Below are 25459 nucleotides of genomic sequence, written 5' to 3'. Positions count from 1 at the left end.
TTGTAAAATCCCATGCTGGAAAATCTATGTTAAAGTCATTGCATCCAGCTATACTGTTGACAAATTCTTAAATGTGAGATTGTTTCATTCAACACACCTGGAGATGATGAGTGGCTTACAGGCTACAGTTACAGTGTGAGATGAATAACTGTCTGATTAATTGAACGGCAGTGATTTTTCAGAACAAGATGTGTAACACACATTCATTTGCATGGCATGAACCTCAGGCCTTAAAATATTTTCCAGATTTCTGAGCAAAACCAGCTTCTCACTGAGAGCTGCAGCTGGGGCAGCTGCAGGGCGGGACCAGTTGGAAGATCTGCGGAGATTAAGGAACAACAGATGCCCAACCTGTTAGGGGACAGGATAGTGTACACTAGAAACTCTGACCATACTGCAGTTTAGTCACTCTTTATCCTTCCAGTAGGGACAAGATGTAAAAGTTAGCAATTGGATTAATAATTAACATTCCCCAAGCTTCTTGGATGTGGTCTGGTTTTTGCAGCTTCAGATATACCACACTGGGCTAACTCCAGTCTCACAGATCTGGTCCTATGGCCCATGTTTCCCAAAATCCTAACGGTACTGGTAAAAACTCTGAGGCTTCAGAGCAGAAGTCAATAATTGGGAACTCAGGGCTGGAAAGAAGTTTTCTCAATAAACAGTTTGTCCCCTGAACTGGGAGTTCTCCTTAAAAAACATTAGGTACTGTCTTACCAAGTTAAGTGACTGGGATGGATGATTGTTCTCTGTTCCTGCGCTCTTCAACACCTTTGTGAATGTCTTGGATGCAGGACTGGAAGGAATTCTAAGCAAATTCACAGATGATACAAAACTGGAAGGAGCTGTTGACTCACTCAAAGGCTGTGAGACCCTGCAGATTAGAGGACTGGGCAATCACAAACCACATGAAGTTCAACAAGTGCCTAACTCAGTATGTGGGATGGGGCAGCCCTGGATATACAGACAGAGCAGGGAATGAAATGCTGGAAAGAAGAGCCACAGACAGGGACTTGGCATTCTTCGGCAATGGCAAGTTGAACATGAGCCAGCAGTGCCCTGGCAGCCAGCAGGGCCAACCCTGTCCTGAGGGCATCAGGCACAGCAGCACCAGCTGGGCAAGGGAGGGGATTGTCCTGCTCTGCTCTGCACTGGGGCAGCCTCACCTCCAGTGCTGGGGGCAGTTCTGAGTGCCACAATGTAAGAAAGATGTTATTACAGAGCATCCAAAGTAGAACTACACAGACGATGAAGGGTCAACAGCTGAAGCTGTATGAGGAGCAACTCAGTACAATTGGTCTGTTCATGCTGGAGAAAAGGAGACTGAGGGGAGGGCACAGAGCAGTCTAAAACTTCTCAATGAGGGGAACAAGAGGCTAAGACAAAAATCCCATATTTGTGGTGAAATAAATAGCAATGGCTGATTCAAAGGAGAAAGCTGAGTAGGGAGCCATGTTTTGGCAGTTTTGTGTTCCCCTTGATATGCCTTTAATAGCTGCAGTGTGCCTGGAGCTCTGGGCTTTGTGGTTTTCACAGCCCAACCCTAGGTACAACCTTGACCCTATGTGAGGGAGTAAAGGGTTCATGGACTCAAGGCCTGACTTTGTGTCCGGGGACATTTAGCTGTAATATCAGATGTTTACCCAGATGTTTTTTCTTTACCCAGATGTTGTTTCTACACTGAAACATGGTCCTCAGGAAAGTGATCACAGCAGCAAGTCTAACCAAGCTCAAGATATGCTTGGATAATAGCTTTGTGCACATGGTATCATTCTTGGGCATGATGCTGTACAGGACTGGGACAGTGACTTGGTGATCTTTGTGGGTCCTTGCCAATTGAGCATATCTTGTGATTTTGTGCAAAGTCCTCTACCTCTGAATTAGAAGGAACAGGTATAAGCTGAGCCTCTTTGTATTCACTTCCCTTCTTGCTGCCTAAAGGATGGATAAGAGAGGAGCTACTGAGGCACCTGTCTTTGGGGCAGGAGCCAGGGCTGACCCTCCTGGCCATATAGCAAGCTTGGCTATCAACTTTAGAGCTGAGCCAAGGAGAAATGCTGATGTTTCCTGGCTGCAGCCAGGAAACAGTGAGGCAGTATGGTCTGAAGAGTTATCCCAAAGTTAGAGTCACCAAGGAGCAACCTCATCCACAGAGCCTGTGTGGCCAAATCCACCATTAGCGCATCTCCAGATATGCTTACTCAAGACAAGCTGTTACAGGAGTGAGACATTAAAGATTTGCCTGGACATTTCAGTGTCTAGAAGACTTGTTTTTTCCCTGTCTTAAAGAGATCGAAAGTCCTGTTCTGTTTTGTAAAGAGTTAATTCTCTGTTAAGAAAAAAAAATGCATTAAAAATATTTTCATTGTCTAGGTTTTTGAGATGCTTCAGTGGGCTACTGGGAACTCTCTTTAGGACTGAGTCTGGCTGTCAAATTGACTGCTAGAGGCACAGCTGAGTTTCAAATGGACGAGAAGTGTGCGTGCAAGTCGCATCCCAGAAAAGGAAGATGTTTGACAAGTGAAATGTTTTTATTTTATGATGGAGAACGAGCAGGAACATCAGACAGGTAAATCGCCTGCCAAGCATGAGAGTTCCTGACTGACAAGCTCATCACCAGCCCTGCTTGCTCCAGAGGACCCCACATTCATTCTACTGAAAAGCAACCATTTAAACTGTTATTTGCTGACTTTTCATTACTGATTATAATTGCCATGTGCAGGTTCAGAAGAGCAAAGGGAAGCCTTTGCTTTGCAGGCAAGGGAGAATGGGACGTGATTCTTCTGGAATCAAACAGAAATAAAGGAAGCTGGAGCAAGTGAAAAAAAGCCTACAAATGGTCAGAATAAAAATCAAACAATCTGAGGCAGAGAAGCAGGACTATCACTGATGTTTATGAAAATTTAGTCATTAAAATCACAAAATGCCAATTAGAATATATGTCAAGGATCAACTCCTACTAACATGCCCTAGTAATGCATCTTTTATATGAGAAATTTTGAAAACATAGCCCTGTAATTTGAGATTATTTACTATCATGTTACTATACAAACATGTCTAATTAAGCATTTTGCTGAGTGCTATGATAAAGATGTTCAAATAAATAAACATACTAGAAGGAGAAGGACAGCATGAGGACATTGGATAGTGTGACATAAATTGTTTACCCATCTGAATGTGAAATGCCTTCTTTAGTCACAAGTGCCAAGGCCACTAGTGAATGTGTCCTTTCATCCCTGAATGGGTGAAGAAAAAACCTTGCAATACAAATCATGTATTTTGTATGGACTGTATTCAGCAAAGTGTTTAAATGTGTGCTTTAATCTATTACTATTCAACAGTTAAGTACTTAACTTTTACTAAAATCCAGGAGAAAAGACATGCTGAATCAGACACTATAAACTGAATATTTTAAAGCAAAACTATTTTGGCAATGCTTGGAAACACTTTTAAAACTTTATTGGGACCATTTTGAGATCTCTGTACTTCTCAAGCTCTGGTTACTGTAAGGTGAACTGTATGCAGACCAGAAGGAAAAAAATATTAAACTTAATTAATCCAAAGTGATTCATAAAATGTCTGGAATAACTTTCCTCTACCTAGAAAAAGGTCTCAGCTTTGAAGTCTGCTATTTGGAGAATACTCAGGGCTAAAGACAAAAGCTAAAGATCTTGGCAGAAGTCTTTGATGTTCTCCCTTCCACCACTGTTATAAAGTTCACAGTTCTAATCAGTAAAATTACAAGGTATTTGATCTTCAAGCAAGGCTTGGCACAAAACTGATCCCTGCATACAGCAGCAGTGAAAACAGAATAACCCCAGGAGTGCGAGCAGAGAGGATCTTTGGAGAGAAATAAATAGGCAGGATATCCAAAATGGCAGCAGCTGGAAGCTGCTCAGAGGTGGGATGTCAGGATGAACCCCCTGGGAGATGCGATACCGCACACAGGGCAGGGGAGGAGGTCAAATGTGCAAGGCCCTGTAATTTGTCAGACGGCTAACACCATCATTACCTGTGTGTGTGTGCATGGGGCATGCTTGACAATAAATTACAGTCACAGATTTCCAGGCTAAATGCCCTCTTATTGGCAGCATAGAGCACTGCACCCCCCCTATTAGGACATATTGTTTTATAATGGGCAATAAAAGTTGGCTCACACAGTGTGAGCCTGAAAAAGTCACTGCTGAAATTAGCAGCAATGTCAATAGTTTGGTTTTTTTTCTGCATGTTACATATTTTTCCTTTTTCTGACATAGCTGGGAGGAAAAGCATAGGAAGAAGAATGGCCTTGAAAATGGATGTAGAAGTGGGGCAGGAGTCTGAGGGTGGAGCAAGGGAGAGGAACAGCGGAGAAGGTCCCTTGTTACCACTGTTACCCAGTATCAGGCACACCAGCCTCCAACAGCAGGCATCAGTGGCAGAAGCCAACATCTTAGCAACATCAGTGGAAGAAAGCAGGTGAGAGGACACAGAAAGGGGAAAATTAGTCTTCCTGTTCCCCGTGGAGACAGGATCAAGCCTATGAGGAAGGAAAACCAGCAGCCACTTCCACAAGGTGACTGGGGGGAGATCTGTCCCATCACCCTGCTTGGTCCAAGAGCAACATGTGACTTATCACAGTTGTATTGCCCCAGCTTTCCCACAGCCATCTCTGGCTCAGGATGAAGGCTCTCCTTTGCAGCTGACAGGTGCCACTCCCAACACTTTCAGGGCTGGGAACCAAGGAATAGCAGAAGATGCCACTTCTCCAAATTAGATGAGGCCAGAATCCTTGGCAGTGGCACTGTCACTCCTTGTTTATGGACGCTGCTGTGTTTCAGTCACAGTGAGCCTGCCCAGAGTGGGAATAGGAGAGCAAAAATAACAACAGTGTGAAATTTAAACATGCTTAAATTTTCCTACATAAGCTGCACCTAGTGCTTTCCTAAGAGTCCCTGCCTTGTTACTCCCAGAACAGCCATCTTTTTATACCCTGTTGTAAAACATCAGCTGCTGCTCCGGTACCTCCTCTGATAATCAGTGAGGAGAATTGGCATTGAGATGGCAGAGAACAACTGCAAGGTAATGCACCCTGAAAGATACCATTTGAACTGCCCATATGCATTGCTGGGTTCTGAATTAACTGTGACCATTTAGAAAAAACAAAGGTCCAGGCAGATTACTGAAAACTTTGCTGTTTTATGCTGGTCGATATCTCAGACTCTGTGGGGGAGAATTTTTAGTATTATTTCTGTTCCATTATATAAATTGAAGACCTTTGCTCCATTCTGGTTATTTCAGATTGAAAAAGAGATATGGTAAGAATAACAGAGGCCTGGGGACAGGTGACAAAGAGGATTAGAGGGATGGAAAAGCCAGTGTGTAGAAGAGATTGAGATGTAGGATTTGTCACAGTTCCAGGGTTAGCTGCTCCTCTGACCTCTTTCTAGTATAGAGGCATGATCTGCTTCTTCAGGCCCCTGTGGGAGTCTGTCTATCTGCCTGCTCTTTCCCTGCTAACAGCTCCCTGACAGCTTAGTGAACATGTCTTTCAAGGAACTTGCTTTTTAATGACCAGCATGCTTGGGATCTTTTTACTCCTGGCCTTGGCAAAAGGAATATATAGCTGGACTGTGAAAATAGCATCCTTCCAACTCTGGCTGTTTTGTCATGACCCCTACCATGCTAATTGCTAATCTGGAGGCACTGTGCAGCCTTCCAGCTAGTTAGTTCCCTGCTATTAAACTGAGCCAATGTTTACATAGAGTAGTGTCCACTGCCACTCCATCACGTAAATTGTTCTTAGTGACTTAAAAGCAGCCCTGCATCCTCCACACTCTGGTTCAGTGATGGTGATAAATACTTGAACCTTTTTTCCCTTTTTAAAAATGAGGGTTATGTTTCTTCTTTTCCAGTCAGAGGGAACTTCCCCAGACTCCCATGACTTCTCAAATATGACAGACTGTGACTTAGCAACTTCCTCCACCAGTTCATTTACGACTCACGGATGCATCTGATCAGGTCATGGACTGAATCATGAAATCATAGAATGGGTAGTTTTTGAAGGCACCTCAAAGATCACCTAGTCCAAACCCACCTGCCATGGGCAGGGATGCCATTCACTAGATTGAGCTGCTGAAGGCCCCATCTAGCCTGGCCATCCCTTCCAGGGATGGAGCATCCACAACTTCCCTGAGCAGCCTGTTCCAGTGCTACACCCTCTGAGTAAAGAATGTTTTCAAAACATTTTCCTTACTCTTTCTTTTATCACTGATGTACCAACAGAAGCTTTTCTTGTTGCTCTTGATGTCCCTTGCCGGATTCAATTCTATCAGGGTTTTAGCTTTCATAACCTGATACCTGGCTGTTGGGACAATTTCTTCTTTTCTTCTCATGCTACGTATCCTTGCTTCCTGTTTCGTGTTTGAGTTTGCTCAGGAGAAAATATTTAATCCATGCTGATTTCCTGACATTTTAGTCTGACTTTCTCTTTGTTGGGATGCATCTCTTCTGAGCTTGGAGGAGGAAGCAATTCTTGAATATCAACCAACTCTTTCGGGCCCTTCTTCCCTCCAAGGCTTTATCCCACAGTGCTCTATCAGGCAGATCCCTGAAGAGGCCAAAGTCTGTTCTCTGGAAGTCCAGGGAAATGACAGGTATTAGCAAGGGAAATTGCTCTGCTCTTCCCCACTCAAAGCTGCATGGCTGAATGAGCATGAGAAGGAGAAACTCACCTGAGGCTCTTCTGGTCCCCAGGGAAGGTGGACTTAAATACTCCTGGGACACTGAGAGAAAGCCACTAGGCTTGTTTCAAGCTAACCTAGAGGGCTGAGTCAACCCACCTACTGCCTCTTATTTCCAAGGATGTTCCATGTTAGCCCACTGCCATCAAAGGTAAAGCAGGCATTGAAGAGTGAAGAAGCGATCAGCAATTTTGCCAATATATAATCTTTCTAGCTCTAAATGCCCTGGTCTGAGAATGATTTTGTAGCCTGGCTTGGTGTCAGTTGGTCTCTCAACTGCCCAAGAGAAAAATCAAAGTGACATAGGTCCACTTTTGGCTCCCAGTTGCTTACACATATCAAACAACAAGCTGATGCACTGAAGTGAGTGACTCTATTCCTAGGAAAGCAACTAAGATAAACAATCCAAAAAATCTCCTTGTAGGGGCAACCAACCCCTGTGAAGAGTTAATGGAGAGAGCTGTTTCTGTAAAAAAATTGAGAATTAGTTCTGCCTTCAAATCTCCTCAACTATGGAAATGTAAAAATATCCTCATTTTTCATTTTTTTGTATTTATAAGCCTGTTTTGCAGAACTGCCCTTCTTTTACACAAACACCACGGTACATACCCTTCCTTCCTTTGCTGTCATAAATTATCTTGTGGATATGCTCTCTGAAGTTACTAACTGTACTTTTGCTATTAATCATGGCTCTAACTTTTTCTAGACTTCACCTCCTCGCCAATCCATCTTAGGCAAGAAAGAGAGAGCTTTGGTCAGGGGTCTTCTCCTCTCCAGGGAGCACCACTCTGTAAAGTGTCTGTAACAATACACCTTTTAATGATGCTCCCCTTTGGCTTTTACTGGGCTCATTGCAAGGCTTGTACTCCATTTTCCTGTAATAACTCAACTGCCACCAGGTTGGTGCTCCTGACAGTTACATCCTTTCCAAGACTTTTCTGACTTGCCCCATCTGGAGCAGGGAGATGCAAAGCGACTGCCGTGCTCTGGGGAAGCGATAAGGGCTCACCTCTTCAGTGACCTGGAGGATTTCCACTGGGGATACCATCAGCAGCAGCCAGCAGAAGAGCACATGAATTAATGCTCCCTGCAGCTCCCTGGGGTGGTGTTATTCACTCGTTTCCCTGCACATCTTTCTGCGGACCTGAGCACATGTATCGTTTGTGCCATGTTTACCACCCTAACCTCTTCCTTTAGTGGACTGTATCAAAATAGAGTCAAAGAAAATTCATTCCCCATACTAGATGCTAATACAAATAAGAGAACTCTTCAGCTGAGTGAATTCTGATGGTAAAATAATTGGTGTAACTATACTCAGGATGAATATATGCATTCAGGATGCAGTCAAGACATTTATGTCCTCTACCTCCAAAGCACACAACTCTACCCAATAAGAGCATTTTTGCAGGCTCAGCCAGTGGAAAGAACAGATAAACACTTGAGCGATCCTCATGTATATTTAATCTGGTAGGCAAGGGTGATGGGTGCACAAACACACACACACACACACACATACAAATCCATATGTACCTTCTTCTACTGCTATACAGTATTTCTGATGTATTTTAAAATATTAGAGACTATACAAGCGCCTCCCTGCCTTGCATTCCAGAATAGGAGGGGCAAGGAGGAGCAGCTCGATAAGGCAAAGGTCATGCATGAAAATGCAGTATCTGGGATTCTGTTTTATTTTTACAGGTCAGCACCTGATTTTGGTAAAATATGTTAGGAGGCTAGTGCCCTCCCACACCCAGATGGGCTCAGGCATGCCTGCTTCAGAGATGAAGGCAACACCTGCAGGGTAGGATGGAATTCAACAGCAGCTACATCAAAAACAGAAACCAATATCTTGTTGAAAACAGAATAAAGCCAAACAAAAGATCCTTCCCTGAACAGCAGAACACAGAAATGTGAGAACACCCCTTCCTGGGGACATTTCCCTTCCCTTCCCTTCCCTTCCCTTCCCTTCCCTTCCCTTCCCTTCCCTTCCCTTCCCTTCCCTTCCCTTCCCTTCCCTTCCCTTCCCTTCCCTTCCCTTCCCTTCCCTTCCCTTCCCTTCCCTTCCCTTCCCTTCCCTTCCCTTCCCTTCCCTTCCCTTCCCTTCCCTTCCCTTCCCTTCCCTTCCCTTCCCTTCCCTTCCCTTCCCTTCCCTTCCCTTCCCTTCCCTTCCCCTCATCCTGAAAATTCCTGAATCCACAAGTTTAGTACTAGCAGCCTTTCTCCCCCTCTTTTCCTCTCTCTCCATCATTTTACATAACAATTAATCAACTATATTGCAGGGCAAGTTACATCTGACATGATGATATTTTTATATATTGATAAAGCAGGTATAACCACATAGATATTCCACCCCTTCCTGTTTCCTTAAATATGAGCTCTCAAAAAATATTGAAAATTAAAGGGGTGGGCTGAGACTGTAAGACCACCATGGCTGACACAGAAGTGCTGTGACTGACTGAAGTCAGATCTCCCTTGCAAGGCCCAGGCACCACCCTCCCCTACTGCATCCTACCAAGCAAGGAAGGTAGTCAGCCAAAAGGGAAATCTAGGAACTAAATACTAAATACTAAAAACAGATTTCCCACTAATAACAGATGAGTGCATGCAAAGCTGGTAGCCTTTAAAACTAGGGGTGTGTATCCTCCCTGCCAAGACTCAGTTGTCCGCTACAAAGTGCAGATTTTAGGAAAGTGCACCCCGGAAAATTTAGGAAAGACATGGTGCACTTTGTCATGTTTGAAGAACTTAATCCATTGCAAACAGGGATCAAATTGCTGATAAGCAATATTCTCACTTAAGGGAGAAAAAACCCCAACACTCTGACAAAGTAGAGTTGCAATTAATAATTGGTAAAATATATCTACAGCTCAGACAAATTGCAGTCTTCTGGAGGAGGCTGGTGGGTTGCTTTTCCCATCACACTGTAACCTTCCCTCTCAGTCTGAGACTATTAACTTCTGACAAGGTGTGAGGCCTGATTTACACTGATCTGATCTGATGGAGTGACCTATTTCTATTACCTGCTCCCTCTCTCCTCCTGCTGTTCTCTTCTCTGATGGCCACTCTGGCTCACTCCCACAGCTCTGCCAGCAGCTTTTGTATTTCAGCTCTTGGAAGAGTCACCATAATAATGAGAACTGGACATCGTTTCTCAGCTCACAGGAATTTTTGAAGCCATTTCTCCTGTCTCACACACACCACAGGGAAATCTTACACAATCCTTTTTCCTTTCTTTGCTTAATGTCATCACTCCTATTTATAGCAGAAATGCCCCTCAAACATGTAAAAAGCTGGCTGCATGCTAGCCCACTATTTCTTGACACTTTCTCCCTTCTCTCCATCTGATGCCAGCTGAAGGTCACTTGTCCTGTGGGATCCCCATCCTGGGAACATGGAGGGGCTGCGGGAAGCAGAGTGGAATGGAAGTGTCTTCACTCTTGACTTGGACTACAGAAGGCTGCACATATTTAGGTAAGTCTTTTTCTAGAGCAGCTATGCAGCATCCTCTCAGGTTCTGAACTTGTCCATTCTCGTAGTTCTTTTATGACTCACTGTGACAAACAAGCCAAAATCTCCAGAATTTTGGGGATTTTGCACATCCTTTTTTTTTTTTTTTTCTCCAAATTAATATTTTTCTTTTATTTGTTGGTGGGGTTTTTTTTTGTCTGCACTCTGCAAGCTATTGCCCTTTTCAAACTGCTTGACAGAACACTGCTTCATGGCACAATGTCGACAAGCAAAATATTGAATGGTTAAATGCTATTTTCTAAAACAATATGGGACAGCTCACCACTAGAAAATGTGCCACGGCCAGACACAGTGGGAGAAAAAGCATCACGACTTCAAGCCAGTGCTGACACTTGAGATAACATTAGGATTCTAATTGTCTTAAATCAGGATATTGTGACCCAAGAGAAATAATGAAAATGTTTAGATATTTTTACAGCTAGTCTTTATACTCGGACAAGCTGAAAGAACTTGGAGTTTTGCTATTGATTCTGACCTAAAGTGATATTGATATGAATTTTAAATGCGGGTGTAGATAAAGAGGGTGCAATGATCAGTTCAAATATAGTCTATTATTGCTTGTTCAGGCAATTTTGTATTGTGTAACATGATAAAAATTGGACAAGACTTTATTTGGTTTCTGTGTTTGAAGCTTTATCAGGTATGTGTCCCATGTCTAATCAATACATCCTGGTTTTTTGGATGGGCCCCAGAGTCACTGCTTAAGGACTGATGGAGCTTAAATGCTGGGACTTTTACTTCATTGTGCTGTTTTCCCTTCCATTTCTGTATAATCATTGTCATTCTGGAGAGACAAGGTATTGTATATCAAGGAGCATATTCACAGGCCTTTTGTGCTGGCTCTCACCATGATAACAACAAAAGTACTGGTAGTAGCAATAATACAAGCAGTAATAAAAATATACATGTATGTCCTGACTTGCACCTATTGTGTAGGAGCACAAATCTTTGTAAATGCTGATAACCATTTGTCTTCCTAGAGCCATAAGATGCTTTACTGTTTCAAGTTTTTCTGCACAGAAACTCTTTTCAAGGTTGAGGCATTGTTGGAAGCTAACAACATTGGCTTTGAAATATGTCATTTAAGCTGGAGAGCGACAAACACCCTACCCTACTCCTGAGAGAGTAGCTGTGCTTTCACTTAATGAGGTAGCTGAAGACATCTCTGGTCCTTTTCCTACTTTGAGCCCAAATGCCAGAGGCAAAATGGCAAGCTTTCCTTGCATGTGTACAAAGATTTCAAGCTCTGTGTCTCTATGCACTTGCAGTTGTTGTCACCTTACTGGAAAGGTCATTTTGACTTGCGTAGTTATTCAGTCCTGTCTCTTTTTTCTACCCAGATCAATCCTAGGCCAATGCATCTATGAAGCAATGTCTGATTCTTTGTAAAATGAGGCATGATGGCAAATATTGTTGGTAGGTGAAGGCAATTTAAGCTTGACTGTATTCTGCATCTTTTGGTGGCAGAGTAGCCGGGTCTCTGTGACCATTATGCCTTTTAGTACCATGAAGGGTAGCAAAGCAAGAGTACAGCTGTACCAGCTATGATAACTACCTGGTTCAGTGGCACCAAACAGAGGCAGACTGAGAAGTATCACTTAGTGATTTTTGCATGCATGGTAACAATGAACTCTCCTTCTACCCCAGAAGATGCCTCAACTTGGAAAGCTCATTTGCTTCATAACAATGGCTGTGTCTTCTGCATGATACTCTTTACAATATACACTTCAAGAAAAGAGACCCTATGTAGCACCTCTGTATGTTATATTCAGAGCACATGCTCAAAGAGAATTCTTATAAACTCTTCTTCTTGTAGCACTTGGATAACGAGTAGGCCCAACATTCTAAATATAGTGTAAATGTCACATGCACATGGAAGAATTCATCCATGATACACATTACAGATTTATGATGCACAACTCATTAGGTTTTGTTATCTGATTCACCAAGTTTTCAATGAAGACAGATTGCCAAACAGGAAAAGAGGCGAAGAAAATCCAGCCAATTTATTGTAAAGGATCCATTCTATCCACAGGACATTGTTTTGGGAGAAGTCTGCTTTAAATCAGGATGTATGCAATTGGTTAATGAAACAGTTTGATTTGATGGTACTTGGTTGTCCTTATCAAGTAGTATTTATTTCATCAAAGCAAAGGAAACAGAAACTCATCCAGAAATTGGAAGCCTTGCTCATTAATCTAATGAGAGCTGTCTTCTCTTCCCATTTCACTTTCATGCCTGTTGGGGACAAGAAGGTTGTTTGTTTTATCATCATTGTCCATACAGCTATCCCACACTGCAGAATCCATGATGACTGCATTTTTGAAAGAGGGTCTCCCCAGGGACTGTAATTATTCATCTTTCAGGAGACACAAGATCTATAATACACAAGTGCTGCAGACAAGAAGTAGTTTACAGGTTTATCTCATGACTGAAAGTATAATCCATCTTCCCTGGCATGATTTAGGAGGTGCTGCATAAGAAAAGAAAGAAAGTGGGTCAACCCCATTTCAACTTGCATTCGCCTGTTCACACAGGTCTTACTCTTTTAATTTCTCATTGAAGAGAATTAAGGCTTGAGTGAGCAGAAGAAATGGGCCCTGTTTCCTGTATCCTGTAGCACACCTTGTAGCCATTAGGGCTGTGCCTGCACCAGGTTTGGACTCCCTGAGAGCTTTCTTGCCCCAGCAGCGACCCAGACTGGCATCTGCTCTGTTATGAGAAAGCAGAACAAGGAAGCCCTGTTTCTAAAGTGGCTTGGGATCTGGAAACCTTGACAACTTCATGAAGTAGGAATCAAGCTACTCATAGAGAACTTGAGTGTATTAGTGGAATTTTCCTAATGTTTATATGGTAGGTCTAAGCCTCTGAACAGGAATTTCAAAATTTCCCATGTTTTCTCTAATGAATGATACCTTAAGACACTTCCTTGTGTCTCAACCCTTCCTCTTTTGCCAACAAGTCAGTCACTTCCCACTATCACCACAGAATGGCCCTACAGCTATCACTACAACTCCTTTCCCAGGAAAGTTTATTCTCAAGACGGGATTCAGGTAGTTTAAATTTCTTGGAACACAATTTAGCATCTAAAGACACAAGACTGACATATGTTCATGCATCTGTTTGGAAGTCCAGGTTGGGTGTTCAAAAGAAAACATGAATGGACATGGCACCAAACTGAGAATTCATCTGCAGAATAATATGCCATGTATGACTGTGTTGCCTCCTTGGAACTTATTTTTTCACCTTCATCCCCCCATATTTTTAATTTCCACGTCTGCTAAAATCCTCATTGGAAACAACCCGTTCCTCTGTGTTTCTTTTCCCCACACCCTACAATAACCATCTGTTATTTCTAAAGGGTAAACATAGCTTGTCTTTTTCATTGTGACATAAAATGTTACTCAACAACCCTAAAATATTTGCATTTTCTATAAAAACCTTGGCCAAATCTACTTTTTGTGGTCTTACACAGAGTCTTGCCCGCTCACCAAGCACAAAAAAACCTACTAAAGGATTGTTCACAGAGAGAGCACAAGGTCTCTAGCATTGGGTACATTAGGAAGCAGGCATCAGTCCTGGGTGCTCACACTGCAAACTATTTCAAATACCAGAGTGAGACAGGAACAGCTAAACTGCGCTCCAGACATCTAAATTTAAGGATTTACGTTTCTCCTGATGCAGCAGATGACATTACGAATCTGAAAGCAACAGAAGGAATGTACTGCTCTGCCTTGCTTTTGCCATTAGAGATTACATCAGCTCTGCTGGGTCTTTGCAGATAAAAAACCCCAAAAAACTCTAAAGAAACCAGTTCAAAATTCAGCAGTGATCTTAAAGGGTCTAAATCCAACGACCTCAATTTTAGATGTAGTTTTTAAATACCTCTAAAATATACTAAGATGGGTAGAAACTCTAAATCTAGGGTTCTTTGAACATATAAATCCAAATATCATTGTTGCTCCTTGAGGCTGTCTCTGATTTTGTTTGGCAGAATTACTGATTTTAGTAAGGAGCCATCCTTTGAAATCAATATGATGGTCTGGGCAATATTTAGGAAAAACATCCCCATCTCTAATATTTATACTCATTCAATATGACCATCTGAAGTGAACTAAGTTAAAAATAAGTCTTATTTATTTTTTACCATTTCGCATCAATGAGTGAGCTGGCTGATTTATATGATCATTGGTATAATCATAGATGAAAACTTGCTTACAACTACCTTAATTTTCCTGGCTCATGTGCACTTCTGTGCAGACTCTGGAAGGCTGCAGACGCTGCAAGAAAATAATCATAGGCAAAAAATACCCCAATAAATTAATAAGATCGTTTCCATAAGTCCCAAGTCTTGCAACACAAAGAAATAACCCACAATTAAAGGAAATTTAATACTCAGACCATGTTCATTAAACAATATAGGTCTTCCAGAATCTTACTTATTTATTTGTTGTAGGTTTTCAGCTCACCTTCATTTTCATGCAATTTTAGGATGGTAAACTGCAGCAGGAATTGATTTGTCTGGAATTTGCTAATTCTCTGTACCTGCCTCCCATGTTACTATAGTTTCTCCCTGACACCTGCCCTTCTGTGACATTTTTCTGGGAAGCTGACCTCTGTGCTTTAATTTATTAAGCCCTCCACATGAAGATATCAATTGCCTCCTGGCAACGGGAGCATTCATTACTTGTCTTTGGGGGACAGGCACTTTCAAGAAAATTTTCTGAGTGAGGGGACACCACATGCTGTTAGCTCTTTAGAAAGGAGGACACTTTTTTACCCTTTCTTTCATCAAAATTATTCAAAGGCACAAGCACTGACATTTCTGTCAAAATGGTTGCTTACCAAGAGGTGGAGAGGCAGTTTTTGAAATGATGTGTACAACAGTTGTGCTCCAGCTTTTCAGAGCAAAAAGAGTGTCTTGAAGGGGAGAAGCACATACACATGGCTCTGTGTCTCTGATAGTTTGTGGGTTTGGCTGTAAGATTTGTTTGAAGCCCTGATGAAGCCCAGACTCCCAGGTCCCAGGGGCATGCTCACTGGTTTCTACCTTCTATCACTGGTTTGCATGAAGGAAAACAGCAAACTTAGTCTTACCAAATATTCTAAAGAACTGAACTGGGGTGTTTGTGATATTATTAGAGGACTAGACACTAATTCATAGGCAATGTCCACTTGATGCAAATCTATTAGTGCCAAGAGGTCCAATCATTGCAGGGCTCAAAAAATGTATGTAAATGACTGTAAATTATAAAACATCATTTTTAAAAGAATATACATAGTAAAATTTACTCTAAAAGGACACTTTGATTTCTGGGCACCAGGACACAGAATGAGGAATTGATGAGCAGAAAGGAGACAGAAGGTCAGGAATAAGACAAAATGATTTGACACTGCATCTGAAGAAGTTGTAATCCAGATTTGGAGTTCATATAAAAGCTTAAATATAAAGTGAGAAAGCTGAGACAGAATATGCCCTGGCAGACATTAACTTCTGAAGCCACAAGACTGCTTGTGCCAACACTCCAGGTCCCACTCCTGTAGAACTCTTTGCACACAAAACCTATCCCACAACAGCCTCCACTGTCCCCTTACTTCCCTGATCTCTTCTGGGAATATCCCCAGGATATCTGACAAAGAGCAGACCTTGTCTGTGCAGGGTGTTAGTCAGCTGCTGGTTTCCCCCCTCCTGTGAATCTTGCAATCAAATTTAAAGAGAAGTCAAGGTTCTTATAATGAATTACACTGGGGAGACAGCAAAGGTAAATTGCTACAAACTCATGCTCTGAGCATACCCAGTGCCAGAAGTTTCTTTCCACAGCATGTTCCTACAGCACTGAGCAGGATGGTGCCTGGGCTGAGGACAGGATACTCTGCTAAGGAGGTTGGGCTAGTGGGCAGCAGCAGCAAAGAGAGGCTGGAGAAGCAACAGGAAGGAAAGTGCTCTTTCTTGGCAGCAGTGCAGCATGGCAGAGACCACGAGCACAGAGTGGGCAGCACCACAGGGCAGACAAAGAAATATCTGGGTGGACAACAAGAACTGCCTGGAGCAGGAAGGAAAGGTTTGTGCTTGTAGAAGAAGGGAGACTTTCCTAAGAATCTAGACAGGACCATAAGAAATTCATAGATCTGGAGAAAAATCTGAAAGTTGCTGGACGGAGTGAAGAGTGAGGAAACTTACACTAACCCATTTTGCTTTCAAGCCTTTTATTTAATTTATCTCACTCATCAGTACCTTGGCTTGTTCCGCTGCTCTGTTCTTGTTGTGGTTCAATTTGTTTCAGGAGGTTGTTCGGTTTATTTGTGCACATCTGTCTAACAAAGCACGGCTTTGGATCTCAGATACCTTTCTTCCCTATTAATATGCTTGCTTAAAAGAAAATGAGAGGTGCATCCTTCTGAAAGTTTCAGCTATTTTGTTAGGCCAATCCAATGATACAACTGATAGAACCCAAAATAAAGCCAAATCAAACTGACTTCACTAGGCTGTACATCAAAGAGCGCATAGTAACAGATGAGAAAAGCTTTTCAGCAGCTTGCCACTATGAGTTAACTTAGTAATATACCAAATCTAGAAATACCTGCCATTTCACAGGCTGTTGGGTCTGCTGTAAACAGCAGATAACTAGGGAAAAAAGTAAGATGGGATGAGGTGTTCATTCATGCATTTTTGGAAGGGATCAGTTCATGGATATTAAGTCAGTGGCCATATGTGTGAAGGTACAGTGAAAGTGATTTTTTAAGGCAAAATATGGGCTTAGATACCTTGCTGACCACCCATTTGTGGTTAACTGAAAGGACATATATCACTGGAAAATATTAATAGCTAGTCTTCAGGGAAAAACTGTGGAATACAGTCAGCATTAATCACATCCCTGACTCTATCTCAGGAGCCAAGAAGAGGCCATTTTTTTTCCCATCAGGAACATCTTGGTACTTAAAAGAAAAAATGCATTCACACTTAAAGGTTTCTGTGGTGTAACCATAGAGATGTGTTAATGTAATAATCACACACAGCCATGTAGGGGCTTGTGCTGTTTTGTGCAAAGGGGGTTAGCAAAGTCCAACCATTCTCTACACAAATGCACCCTTCTATAAGTAAAGGTAAGGAAATATGTAAGTTTTACAAAAGCAAAGGTCTTATTGAAATTTAATAAACTTAGTTCCCCTAATTATTTTCTTTGTGTTCTAAAATTGTGACAGAATCTCTGCATGGTGCAAATCAGCACACCCAGGGGAGCTCTGGGGATTTGCTCCTGCTAAGAAACCAGTCCATCACTTCCTCCAGGCTCTGACATTTCGAGGACCGTGTTACGACACAGAACAGCAATTCTGAAATGCCAGAGCAATCCCACTTTATCACCACGTGGTCCTGCTGAGTAAAATAACAAAGCTCAGTTTCTCCATGCAGGGTACATTTCAGCATGCAAGTTTATTTTTCTGCAATGACAGTTTTCTTCCTCCTCTAATTTCACCAGGAATTACTATGGGCCTGCATACTCCTCAGGAAATACTGTCTCAGCAAACTGATTTGTTACAACTTCTGGACAGAATCAAAATTCATTACACTAATCAGATTCTTTGATAATTCTGCAAAGCACTGCTCTCAGGTGTGATGTGGAACCACAAGTACAGATATTCTTGATGTCTAGTAGTTTTAAAATCTGGTGAGATATTTTAATGGACAGTTCATCCTCTCTGCTGATGTGCGCACATGTACTGTTAACATTATACTGAGCCATACTGAGCAGGCATAGTAAAACCCACCAGAATATGCTATTTTCTGTATTTGTAAGAAGTGAGCCCACCTCTGTGGGAATCCATTCCCAGCACAGTACAGAGACATATGGTAGTTAATAGCAAAGCCACAAATCATCTCTAAATTCACCTAAACAAAGCCAGAGATCATCTAATTTATTGCTGGTGGCAGTCCTGCTTTGACTTGCTCCAGGTAGCCCCTAGCAGCCCTCTAGCACTTAACAGGGAAAAAAAATTCCTACTGGACTTGAAAGGAATGGCAGATGTTTGGGGAGAGGGGTGGGAGTAGTTTCAGATTTTAAAAATTATGCAAACATTTCCAATTTGACCAGGAATTTGTCCCCTCTAATACTGAAAATGTTTCATTTTCAGCTTGCTGATGCACTCAAAAGTATTATTTCTCTAAAAAGTGAGAAGATAATTGCCTGCCTGAGAATGAAAATGTATTGTGATACCTTTAGCTGGTTTTCATTCTGCGGCTCCACAATACTCCTTTGAGTTTGTGATTGCTGATACACACGATGTACTCTAACACAATGTTATCTTGTTTTTGTGCTACTGAAAGGGTTGTTAGCTGTTTCTTTCCTGAACTGTAGCACCACAATATACATATTGTACTCACTGGCAGGCAATTCTCTGACTGCTTCCATCTTCCACCTTACTACTAGAAGAGCTGTATTTCAGCACTCTGCAGACATGCACTGACGGGTGCTGAGCTTGACATCTGGACCTGTCCAGCAAAGGGCAGCAAGGCCCCTGAGAGGTCTGGAAAATATGTCTTTTGAGAAAAGCTGAGGGAGCTGGGGTTGTTTAGTTCTGTCATGGTTTTTAAGTTTTGTTTCTTTACATTGTCAGTAAGAAAGAAAAGGTTGTGGGGAGAGGAGAAGTGTTCTGAAGGTTTTGTTCTGATTTTTGTTACTCTTTCTTATAGTTACTGTTAATAAATTTTTTTGTACCCTTTTAAAATTTTGAGCCTGCTTTGCCTTTCTCCTAATCCTACCTCACAGCAAGAAGTGAGTGCATCACATTCCTTGGTGCATTGGTCAAGAAATCTCAAAAATAGTGACATCTCAAATATGCGAACTAAAATCACTACACAAAATTGGTGTTTCTGCCTGGTTTTGAACTGAAACCTCCACAAGTTCCAAGTAGAAGAGCTCAGGAGGACCTCATTGCTCTCTGCCACTACCTGAAAGGAGGTTTTTGGGGCTGGTGTCTTCTACCATGACTGCAGTGACTGGACTAAAGGGAATTGCCTTGAGACAGGAGATGTTCAGATTAGATATTAGAAAAATATTTTTCACTGTTAGGGTGGTCAGGTGATGGAACAGGTTGCCCAGGATGGTGGTGGAGCAGTTCAAGAGGCATCTGGATCTGGCTCTGGGTGATGTGGTTTAGGAGTTCAGGGGTTACAGGGGCAGTGCTGGGTGGAGGGTAGGATCTGATGAGCCTAAAGGTCTCTTCCAGCCTTGATGATTCTATGATCCTATGCAGGCAAGACTGCACTTCTCTATGGTTCCAACTTGCCTGCCCTGGCAGTTGCTGCAACATGGCTCTGAAGCTTGCTTGCTTGCCCATTAGGGTTTCAGAATGAGGAAATTGTGGACAATTTTCCAGAGACCAAGAAAATACCCTACACAGGGGTCTGCCCAGTTTATCCTCTCTTACCCACATTGCTATGTCCCTTCCAGAAACTTCATTTAACCAAAGTAGGTGTCATAAAAGATAGGGAACAGTCAGAGCTCTGGCTAAGCTGCAGCTGAACATGCTCCCAGCAGTTAGGAGCAATAAAGAAAACCCTCTTGAGTCCTCAAGCAGGGAATTAATTATTTCCAAGCTGTATTTTCACAAAGGTGTTTAGACTCCTGATAGAGGCACCTGAAGAACTGAAAAACAGAATTTGCTTCAAACATAGACCCATGATATTTGGGAACTTTGTACAGTCACATTGTTTCAAGACAACTGTTTGACAAATGAGAGCATGGTGAGTGCTAAACAAAGGTGATCTGTTCAAATAATGTCACAGCCAGAAAGAAAACACCACTATCAGAACCAGTCAAGTGTGCGTCCATCACGACTAATAGCCGGTGTCAGTGCCCCTGAGTGACAAGCGCTGAGCTCTGGGGCAGGTGGAGCCAGCAGGGCTGTGGTGGCAGCACACCAGCTGGGACCCTCCAGCTGGCCGGGGCTGCACAGGGAGCCCCAGGAGCGGGGCTGGACGATCACAGCGCCGGCAAGGAGGCAGATAAAGCGCCCTGGAAAATACAGGTCACAAGCCAATGCTAAACTAACATGAGGAACCAGTTCATTTACTGCTTGACAGCTGTAATGGGTGGGGTAGGGGAAGAATGAATCTGCGGGTCCCTGAAGAACTCGCCCGGCTGCTGTCCACAACAGCATGAATGGTATCAACAAACATACGACTATTAATGGCACTGCAATTCTGCTCATTTTCATTTAAAACCCCCAAAACTATCAATCAAACAAACAAAACCAAAGGTAAAGCCTTAGCTGTAAAAGTCAGTGGAGAATCGAGAATTTCTCTCCTTTTCTTGGTTTAAATCATGCCCAGTTCAAATTATATGAACTCATGTACCTTGACTCTGTAAGGGCTTTGTTGTGGTTACCAGGAAAATAGGAAGAAATTACTGTCCCAGTGATTTCTTTTTCAAGTATGAAATAAAGGGTTAATGACTATAAAATATGAGTGACTTGTACTGAGAATATGTGATATCTTTTCTCCTTGTGCTGACTACTGCCCCCGTAATCATACAAGTAATTGAGAACAGACTGCACCAGCCTTTACAATTCCCCTTCGAGGCACTTAGAAAGGATGGGAATTCATTCCATTCCATTTGCAGCCAAACTTTGCAATTCTGAAATTTCCTATCCCAGAAAATCACATTTATGAGGTAAAACAACCATAGGGGGAATGTGAGTCTGATGGAGGAAGAAGGCTGATTAGGTTATTGGTGTGTCCACAGTAATAACATTGTTTAAACTGGAACTGGAACATGGCAATGTCCTTAACAGGCCTCCTTGATCAGACCCTCCAGAAAGAAAGTGGAAAGAAGGGAAAAAGGCAAATCCAAAGAAGGAACATGGTAGAAATAATGTAGAGCAAGGAATATGGGAAGAAAATGCCGCACCAAAAAGCCAGCAATGGGCTGCACGTGTTCCCATGTATCAGGGATCAGTCAATCCAGCTCGTGGTTTGTTCCAACACCCCTCTTAACTGCACAGGGTGCCTGTTCAGTGTAATACAAAATGAGATGTGTTTCTGTATTTTAGCTAAGTTTTTTGAGTTCAAACCACCTTTAAAGTGTGTTAGCAATCCTGTAACACCTGACAAAGAGGAAAGGCTGGGTACAGACCTTCCTCCCCAATACACCCAGTCTTCTGAGTCACACTCTCTGCCCCCAAAAAAGGCATGGTAAGAAAGAGGCATTCTAATCTTTACAGAGCATTCACTTCAATTGGCTTTGGATTGCTTGAGCCCTCCACTTTTGTATTCTAAAGAAACCAAGAGAAAGCTCATGAAGATCAGAGGCAGCTGAATGTCTTTATGTATAAAATAGCTTGAAAGGTAGGGCTTAACCCAGCAAAAGAGAGAAAAATTCACAGTTCACCTACTCTATCCAGTCACAGATTTGTAATTTTGACACTTGTGATAAAACTAAAAGAAAAAAATGTTAAAATTACATGGTGGAGGGAGGAGGGTCATGAGTCTAAACTAAAAGCCTGAAAAAAATAATTTCAGGACTTCAATTGTCCCTGCAGATTTCCTCTAAGGACTGACAGCATGTGGCACTGTCTTACTCTAATTTTCTCTAAAGGGGAAATGTGACACTGTATTAACATTGAATTAATCAGAGGAGCCAAATATATCTGTATGGAGAATATATCTGTATCTCCCTATCTCAGAAAACTTTCTACCCCAACTGAGCACCAGCTGGAAGCGAAATTCTTGCAATGGAGCCCTTTCTGTTTAATCCCTTAATCTTCTCAACAGTAGGGATTCTCTCTTAAACCCGACTGGAAAGTAACATCTGCACTGCTGAAAGAGAGAAAGCAGCAGAAGGCAAGCCACGGAGGTCTCAGCTCCCTCTCTCCCACTCAGTAGTTTTCTCTTGAAGATGCCTGTTTAAGGACAGTTTACATTTAATGACAGTGACACAGATCAGGCAGAACCCCAGAGGCTGAAATGTTTTCTGTTTCTGAGCAGTTATGGCTCCCCATTCTCATGACGTGGCAGGAGAACTTTAAATGACAAGGAGACCACAGAGATGGATTAACCTGCAGAGATGGATTAACCTGCAAGTGTTGTTATTCCCTGAGAGTTACTACCTGTCCTCCCTTCAACCTTCCCTTCTTATTATTTATGGTTGGTATTTTGACAGCTTAGACCACAGCGATGTTCCTGTCTGTAACATGTCCTGACTGTCAGTCCCAGGGCTTTATTATGGGTTTCAATATCTCCTTTAGACTCGAGGTTAAGCAAAACAGTAGCACAGATTAGTTGAGTGTCTGCTTCCCAAATGCTAGGTCAAAATTTCATGGGTCTCCTGGTTAACCCAGCCTTACAAAACCCCATGAAGTCAGGGCACAGAACTCACAATCTTGTTATGTCTTCTTACAATCTAATAGAATGGGAAAAACACTCATGTCTAATTAGAATTAAGAGTAAATATGTATTAATGTATATAATTCCTATGTATAATGTCTTCAAAATATCAAACCTGATATTTGAAGGAAGGATGGGGGGAAGATGGTTGCCAGAGTATTTTTTTCCTGTTTTTAAATAATAGTTTTATGGGGACAGGGAGGAAGATAACTCTGAACTCAGGTGACTAGATGGGTTGTTACTGTGACTCACTTCATTCTGTTCCCTCTTGCAATATCTGTCTTGTTTCCTCTCTGCTCCTTTTTCCCTCTTTTAAATTCTCACAATGCTGCAATACAAGTATCTGTTGCAGAAAGGAGAGGTGATGGCATCTAGCCTTATGCTGTTATACTGGCCTCTTTTTGAAACAGTACTCACAGTCAATTAAAGCAAACTTTCTACCAATGGCCAAGAAAATCTTTACAGAAATTCTTCATGCTTACTTTTTTAGTAACCCTTCAACTTTGTAATAGTAATCACTTGCTCTGGAGAACAGATTCTGACCCACGCCCTATTTTAGGTTAGAAGCTACTTTTTGGAAGAAATAGTGACTTGTGAGTCCCAATCAGGCATACACTGAAAAAGGCAAGAGCACAGTGATAAGAGCGCACCTTTTTGGTCTTTCACCTAAAGTCTGTAATTTATCATAGGTTCCATTGGATATTCTGTGACTTCTGGTGAGGATTGAACATAAAGAATGCTCTACTTTAGATTTCTGGGCTCAGAATCTGTGACCTGTTTCATGGTTGCAGAAAAATTGGTATGCAGGCCCAGAGCTTCCTTCAGTCTCAGCTGGAAGGTTCTGGCTCCTCACTAGAGCGAGATCTGCCCAAGAACCAGCGAGTTACTGAGCTGTGGCACCACAGAAAAGGTCCCCAGGGGAGACATTTGGATGGCACTGCAGTGGTGGTCCAGGAAGATATTCAAGGGACTGGGGACCTAAGTTTACAACCATCCCTGAAGCCCCGTGAGCATGTGTAGAGCATCTTGCCTGTGGGTATTCTCCTTATTCAAGTGATGCTGATAACAGCAAACACATCCCCTACCGAGCACACCACACTTTCCAGGCTGTCTGTGTCCAAAACAGACCAGAGACTTGAGGCAGACCTTCTGATCGCCTCTCTCTTCCAGCTGGATCCATCACACAGAAGACACAAAAGTATCCCAGACTCTCATAGAATCAGGTCTTAATAAAACATATAACTAATAACTTAAAGAGAAGTAAATTATTTCAGTGAGGAAAATTTAGGTAAAGTGACTGAAAAAGATGAACTAGAAAGGATGGTAAACAACTTTTCTTCTATCCACTGGGTCCTGGATAGGTACATTCCTCCAGTCCTTGTTCAACTTTCAGTGCCTTCATGAGCTAAAAACACCCCACTAAGGTTTGGCAGTAAGCCTGCTTCCCTGTCAGGCCTCCTTCACCTCTCACATGCTTCTCAGTCTGTTCCTTGCATGTTGCCCCTTTTCTCCACTGCCCATCCCACCCTTATTTGGGAAAGCTGTACCACGCCCACATTTTCTTAGGGAAAAAGAAATCGTCCTCCTTTCACTTCCTCCCCAAAGGTTTTAGCTTGACCCAGAAGGCAGTAGTGAGGACCTTCTTACTCTCATAACCTCTGCAACATGATATACAATACACAATAGTGGGCCAGAAATAAAGAGGAGGAATACTTATGTTCCAAGGTTGTGGTATACTCTGCTGCTTTTATGTCTGCTGTGCTCCTGGTGGGGCCCTTTAGAAAGCCAGATTTAATGCAATGGTCTATGAGTAAGAGAGTGCAATTAGTGCAGGCTCCTGGAAGCATGCAAGGCAGGAGAATTGATCTTTGCAAACCTTGGCCTTAGCCTGGAAAGAGGTGGTTTATGAGCATGGTGCTTTTTGACCTGTCAGCATCATGGCAGTATATTACAAAGGGGCTGTTGCTGTTCCTCCCTGGAGCAGCACTGGAAGCAAAAGTGGATTAAGAGGCAGAGGGCACTGCACTGCCTCCTCAGCTATCCAAATGCAAAAAGAGAACTATTGCATGGCCAAGAAGAGTTTGTAATGTAACAGTTTAGTGCTGGGGTTAACACACCAGCCCAGTAAGAATCCCCAGGCTTTTGCATTCAGAAGGTCAGGTGCCTCCCCTCACTGTATCTTAACTGGGAGGCTCAGTGGTGAGCACGGATTCATGGTCAGCATCTTTCTGCCCTGACCCAGATTCTGAGCTTTTGTTCCAAACTGGCATGACACTGCAGGGATCAGAGGCCATTTGCTCTATTGTTGGCAGCTAGGTACAAGACTGTCCAGGGAGAGGTGGAGTGGAGGTGTTGGAAAAAGGTATAAAAATAGACATTTTTACTGGGGAAATCCTAAAATGCCACTGTGCAATCAAGTGATACCAGGGATATGCCATATCTGCCCTTAGGAGCCAACAGCTCTGCTTTGCTGAGGGCTTTAGTGGAATTGCAGTCGGATGGTGATGTAAACACACAGAGCTCTCACTTCCAGCTCTCTTGATCCCATTGCTTTGAATTGCAGATTCAGGCTGAGCATACAAAAGAACATCTTTTCTTTTCTTTTCTTTTCTTTTCTTTTCTTTTCTTTTCTTTTCTTTTCTTTTCTTTTCTTTTCTTTTCTTTTCTTTTCTTTTCTTTTCTTTTCTTTTCTTTTCTTTTCTTTTCTTTTCTTTTCTTTTCTTTTCTTTTCTTTCTTTCTTTCTTCCTTTCTTTCTTCCTTTCTTTCTTCCTTTCTTTCTTCCTTTCTTCCTTTCTTTCTTCCTTTCCTTTCTCTCTCTTTCTCTTA

At 42.3% G+C, this 25459-nt stretch overlaps 1 long non-coding RNA gene across 1 annotated transcript in view; it reads left to right on the top strand.

The window, feature by feature from the left end:
• LOC106629344 (uncharacterized) overlaps positions 1-25459 on the top strand; it is a 96388-nt gene that overhangs the window by 41335 nt on the left and 29594 nt on the right. Inside the window, exon 4 of the long non-coding RNA XR_012579741.1 lies at positions 10074-10193. This is a non-coding gene — a long non-coding RNA (uncharacterized LOC106629344). The remainder of the gene's footprint in view (positions 1-10073; positions 10194-25459) is intronic.

The sequence above is a fragment of the Zonotrichia albicollis genome, chromosome 3 (assembly GCF_047830755.1).
Source record: "Zonotrichia albicollis isolate bZonAlb1 chromosome 3, bZonAlb1.hap1, whole genome shotgun sequence".
Lineage (NCBI taxonomy): Eukaryota > Metazoa > Chordata > Aves > Passeriformes > Passerellidae > Zonotrichia > Zonotrichia albicollis.
The sequence above is the reverse complement of the archived record's forward strand: the minus strand, read 5'-3'. Positions and strand labels throughout refer to the sequence as shown.